This window comes from Salvelinus alpinus, chromosome 11, assembly GCF_045679555.1.
Source record: "Salvelinus alpinus chromosome 11, SLU_Salpinus.1, whole genome shotgun sequence".
Classification (NCBI taxonomy): domain Eukaryota; kingdom Metazoa; phylum Chordata; class Actinopteri; order Salmoniformes; family Salmonidae; genus Salvelinus; species Salvelinus alpinus.
Window position 1 is genome coordinate 73318988 of NC_092096.1, and position 5747 is coordinate 73324734.

The following is a 5747-nucleotide window of genomic DNA, read 5'->3' on the forward strand; positions in this document are numbered from 1 at the left end:
CACTGTCCTTCCATCCCTCCGCCCCTCCACCCTCCTCGCCAGGGGGACGTCACTGAGCATTGAGGGGTCACGGGTCAGGGACGTGGTATAATATGTATTTATTTTTTTAACCTTTATTTAACTAGGCAATGAATGTCACGCTGGACCACCTTGGTCTGGTAGTGTTTGTGTTTATCTCCTACAATCACCTTGACTTTCACCCAGTAGATATGGGAGTTTATCAAAATCGGGTTTGTTTTCTAATTCTTTGTGGGTCTGTGTAATCTGATGGAAATATGTCTCTCTAATATGGTCATACATTGGGCAGGAGGTTAGGAAGTGCAGCTCAGTTTCCACCTCATTTTGTGGGCAGTGAGCACATAGCCTGTCTTCTCTTGAGAGCCATGTCTGCTTTCGACGGCCTTTCTCAATAGCAAGTCTGTACATAGTCAAAGCTTTCCTTAAGTTTGGGTCAGTCACAGTGGTCAGGTATTCTGCCACTGTGTACTCTCTGTTTAGGGACAAATAGCATTCTAGTTTACTCTGTTTTTTTGTTAATTCTTTCCAATATGTCAAGTAATTATCTTTTTGTTTTCTCATGATTTGGTTGGGTCTAATTGTGCTGCTGTCCTGGGGCTCTGTGAGGTCTGTTTGTGTTTGTGAACAGAGCCCCAGGACCAGCTGGCTTAGGGGACTCTTCTCCAGGTTCATCTCTCTGTAGGTGATGGCTTTGTTATGGAAGGTTTGGGAATCGCTTTCCTTGGTTGTAGAATTCAACGTCTCTTTTCTGGATTTGGATAATTAGCGGGTATCGGCCTAATTCTGCTCGGCATGTATTATTTGGTGGCTTACGTTGTACATGGAGGATATTTTTGCAGAATTCTGCATGCAGAGTCTCAATTTGGTGTTTGTCCCATTTTGTGAATTCTTGGTTGGTGAACGGACCCGAGAACTCACAACCATGAAGGGCAATGGGTTCTATAACTGATTCAAGTATTTTTAGCCAGATCCTAATTGGTATGTCAAATTTGATGTTCCTTTTGATGGCATAGAAGGCCCTTCTTGCCTTGTCTCTCAGATCGTTCACAGTTGTGGAAGTTCCTGATGTCTAGGCCGAGGTATGTATAGTTTTTTGTGTGCTCTAGGGCAACAGTGTCTAGATGGAATTTGTATTTGTGGTTCTGGCAACTGGACCTTTTTTGGAACACCATTATTTTTGTCTTACTGAGATTTACTGTCAGGGACCAGGTCTGGCAGAATCTGTGCAGAAGATCTAGGTGCTGTTGTAGGCCCTCCTTGGTTGGTGACAGAAGCACCAGATCATCAGTGAACAGTAAACATTTGACTTCAGATTCTAGTACGGTGAGTTGCATCCCTGTCTCACCCCACGGCCCTGTGGAAATAAATGTGTGTGTTTTTTGCCAATTTTAACCCCACACTTGTTGTTTATGTACATGGATTTTATAATGTCGTATGTTTTACCCCCAACACCACTTTCCATCAATTTGTATAGCAGACCCTCATGCCAAATTGAGTCGAAGGCTTTTTTGAAACCAACAAATCATGAGAAGACTTTGCCTTTGTTTTGGTTTGTTTGTTTGTCTATTAGGGTGTGGAGGGTGAATACGTGGTCTATTGGTAAAAATTTGGTAAAAAGCCAATTTGACATTTGCTCAGTACATTGTTTTCACTGAGGAAATGTACGAGTCTGCTGTTAATGATGATGCAGAGGATTTCCCCAAGGTTGCTGTTGACGCATATCCCACGGTAGTTATTGGGGTCAAATTTGTCTCCACTTTTGTGGATTGGGGTGATCAGTCCTTCGTTCCAAATATTGGGGAAGATGCCAGAGCTGAGGATGATGTTAAAGAGTTTAACTATAGCCAACTGGAATTAGTGGTCTGTATATTTGATCATTTCATTGAGGATACCATCAACACTACAGGCCTTTTTGGGTTGTCTCTCTCTCTCTCTCTCTCTCTCTCTCTCTCTCTCTCTCGCTCGCTCGCTCGCTCGCTCTCTCTCTCTCTCTCTCTCTCTCTCTCTCTCTCTCTCTCTCTCTCTCTCTCTCTCTCTCTCTCTCTCTCTCTCTCTCTCTCTCTCTCTCTCTCTCTCTCTCTCTCTCTCTCTCTCTCTCTCTCTCTCTCTCTCTCTCTCTCTCTCTCTCTCTCTCTCTCTCTCTCTCTCTCTCTCTCTCTCTCTCTCTCTCTCTCTCTCTCTCTCTCTCTCAGTATACCAGCCTTGTGTAACCCTAACCCACCAGTCAGTCAAGGTTGCTAAGCAAAGCAAACATAGTTAGCCTCTCTCTGTCTCCTTGGAACCACAGCAACATAGCAGGAAAGACAACAACCATAACAGATGTAAGTGGTGAGAGGGAAGCGCTGCTCTAGGGGGAGAGGAGAGGAGAGAGAGAGTTTGTCAGTCCTTCCGTCATAGCAGGCAAGGCCTCAGTCCACCGGGGAAGAGAGACAGTCAGTGAATAAACAGACAGCCTGTATAGCTGCTAGAGACCAGAGAGATACAAGGACATGGCTCTCACATACACTCTGCATTTGACCCAATGTGTGTTTTGATAGTCTCCGTGTTTTTAGGAGGAACACAGCCTACCAGTAGCACCATGGTTACAGACTCAGAGTTGTTCCCACCCCTCTTCCTCCACATTGAGAGTGTCACATCTCCTCTCTCACCAATAGAACAACTCCCCGATAGTTCTGGTTCTAGATTTCCCCTTCTGAAAGAATCCAAACACTTCACAATGAGTATAATAATATAATATATAGTATAGTAATATAATAGTAATGAGTGAAGTCTATTTTATTGTTATTTCGTTATCACGTTATAAGGAGAAAGATTCGTTTTTAGAAATATACTTTATTATGCTGATACGTTAGCATAGGCTACTTGGCTGTCCGGGTGGCTGGTCTCAGACGAGGTGGAAGTCCTGGGCTGGTGTGGTTACACGTGGTCTGCGGGTTGTGAGGCTGGTTGGACGCACTGCCAAATTCTCCAAAACGACGTTGGAGGCGGCTTATGGTAGAGAGATGAACATTCAAGTCTCCGGTTACAGCTCTGGTGGACATTCGTGCAGTCAGCATACCAATTACACCCACCCTCAAAACTTGAGACATCTGTGGCATTGTGTGGTGTGAGACAACTGCAACAATTTTAAAGTGTCCTTTTGTTGTCCCCAGCACAAGGTCTTCCTGTGTAATGATCATGCTGTTTAATCAGCTTTAATAAGCTTTTTTTGTTGTCCGTATGGAACATTTCAGTATACTTCCAATCCATTGTAATGCACTTGTGATTAAATCAGCGCTTATTGACAATGCATTGAGTAGATAGCAGTGGAACGCTTGATCAGTTGAACAAGCTTCTATGATAGGGGCTTGCTTGTTCTTGAGAATAGCCATAGCTACAATAGTGATCCTCTATTTTCAGTGTGGTATTCAGATAGCATGCTAGCTAACGAGTTGGGTGTGCTAGAAACTATATGATGTTTCAATGCACCTTCTAAATGGGAATTTACAAGACAAAAAAGTAACTTAAAATATTTTGGGGACCCTATTTGATTTATTTAATTAAATTCAGTCCGACATGAGAACGATAGCCCCTATCTGTAAAAGCATGGTGTCTGCGGAAAGCTGAGAATCTTGGCTATTGATTGGTGCCTTCAAATCTTTGGTGTGACTTACTACCATATTTGGGCATACACATTTAAAAGGGTAGGCCGAGCCGGTGACCTCATTTCAAGATGGCTGCTACCTACATTCCGGTCAGCGTTGTGAAGCATGAAATAAATAAACACGGAGGACGTCGACACCGAAAGCCGGGACTCCACAGATCATGAGGATGTCTGATTTGTCTGCCTGTGACCTTCCGTTATGGATCACTGTTTGTCCCAGAGTCTAAATGTTTATTTTACACATTTTCACCAAACAGCAAACATCTTACAAGGTAAGCTTCGGTTTGGTCTGTGTTTGAGCTATAGCTACATGGGGGGTATGCAATTAATCCTTAGGTTGATAGGAACAAATCTAGCCTATTGCCATGTTATCTGATGTATGACTTAATGGCAACATCTAATGTCCACCGAGTGACTATATCTTAGTGCATCAGAAATATGTTATTGCCTCTGCTTACACGCTGTAGGCATCCATTACACAGGATTGGCTACTATGGCACCTTGATAGTCTTGTAGCCAATGAGATAAGCTTTCCAGGCATATGCAGTTGACCTGGGTGGGACAAACAGTCTTGTAGCCAATGAGATAAGCTTTCCAGGGATATGCAGTTGACCTGGGTAGGACAAACAGTCTTGTAGCCAATGAGATAAGCTTTCCAGGGATATGCAGTTGACCTGGGTGGGACAAACAGTCTTGTAGCCAATGAGATAAGCTTTCCAGGGATATGCAGTTGACCTGGGTGGGACAAACAGTCTTGTAGCCAATGAGATAAGCTTTCCAGGGATATGCAGTTGACCTGGGTAGGACAAACAGTCTTGTAGCCAATGAGATAAGCTTTCCAGTGATATGCAGTTGACCTGGGTGGGACAAACAGTCTTGTAGCCAATGAGATAAGCTTTCCAGTGATATGCAGTTGACCTGGGTGGGACAAAGCAAGGCCTAGAACCTTTTATGCGTAATGCGAACTATTGCTACCTGGCTCAGAGACGAGACGCACCGAGCACGCTACATTTCTTTGTAAACAGATTTCATCGCTTTAATTTAATCGCTTTACCATAAAATATGGTAAAAACTAAGAATATCGAACAGGAACCTAAAAAGACAGCAACTATGAATAACTATACCGACGTAGAAGCTTCTCAAGAAGGATTGGAACCACTTTTAAATCTGTAAGTAAAATATTTTCATGACTTTAAATAGACAATTTACAATGTGTATTTCTTTTTTTATCAGTTGTCTGCTTTTTGGTCTTTGGATTTAGTTTACATTGGCCTATGTAACAAGTCATTTCAATGTTTTATCATTCCAAAGTAGTTATTGTCAATGTTTCATATTAGTTCACTGTTTGCTGTTCTAAGTTTCATCCTTGTAACTTTGGAGGGGCCACTAAACTTGCATGGCCATAGGAGGGGCCACTAAACTCTCAGGGTCACTGGAGAGGCCACTCAACTCTCAGGGTCATTGGAGGGGCCACTAAACCCTCAGGGCCATTGGAGGGGCCACTAAACTCTCAGGGTCACTGGAGAGGCCACTCAACTCTCAAGGTCATTGGAGGGGCCACTAAACCCGCAGGGCCATTGGAGGGGCCACTAAACCCTCGGGGCCATTGGAGGGGCCACTAAACCCTCAGGGCCGGTGGAGGGGCCACTCAACTCTCAGGGTCTTTGGAGGGGCCACTAAACCCTCAGGGCCATTGGAGAGGCCACTAAACTCTCAGGGCCATTGGAGAGACCACTAAACTCTCAAGGCCATTGGAGGGGCCACTAAACTCTCAGGGCCATTGGAGAGGCCACTAAACCCTCAGGGCCATTGGAGAGGCCACTAAACTCTCAGTGCCATTGGAGAGACCACTAAACTCTCAGGGCCATAGGAGGGGCCACTAAACTCTCAGGGCCATTGGAGAGGCCACTCAACTCTCAGGGCCATTGGAGGGGCCACTAAACTCTCAGGGTCATTGGAGGGGCCACTCAACTCTCAGGGCCATTGGAGGGGCCACTAAACTCTCAGGGTCATTGGAGGGGCCACTAAACTCTCAGGGTCTTTGGAGGGGCCACTAAACTTGCATGGCCATTTGAGAGGCCACTAA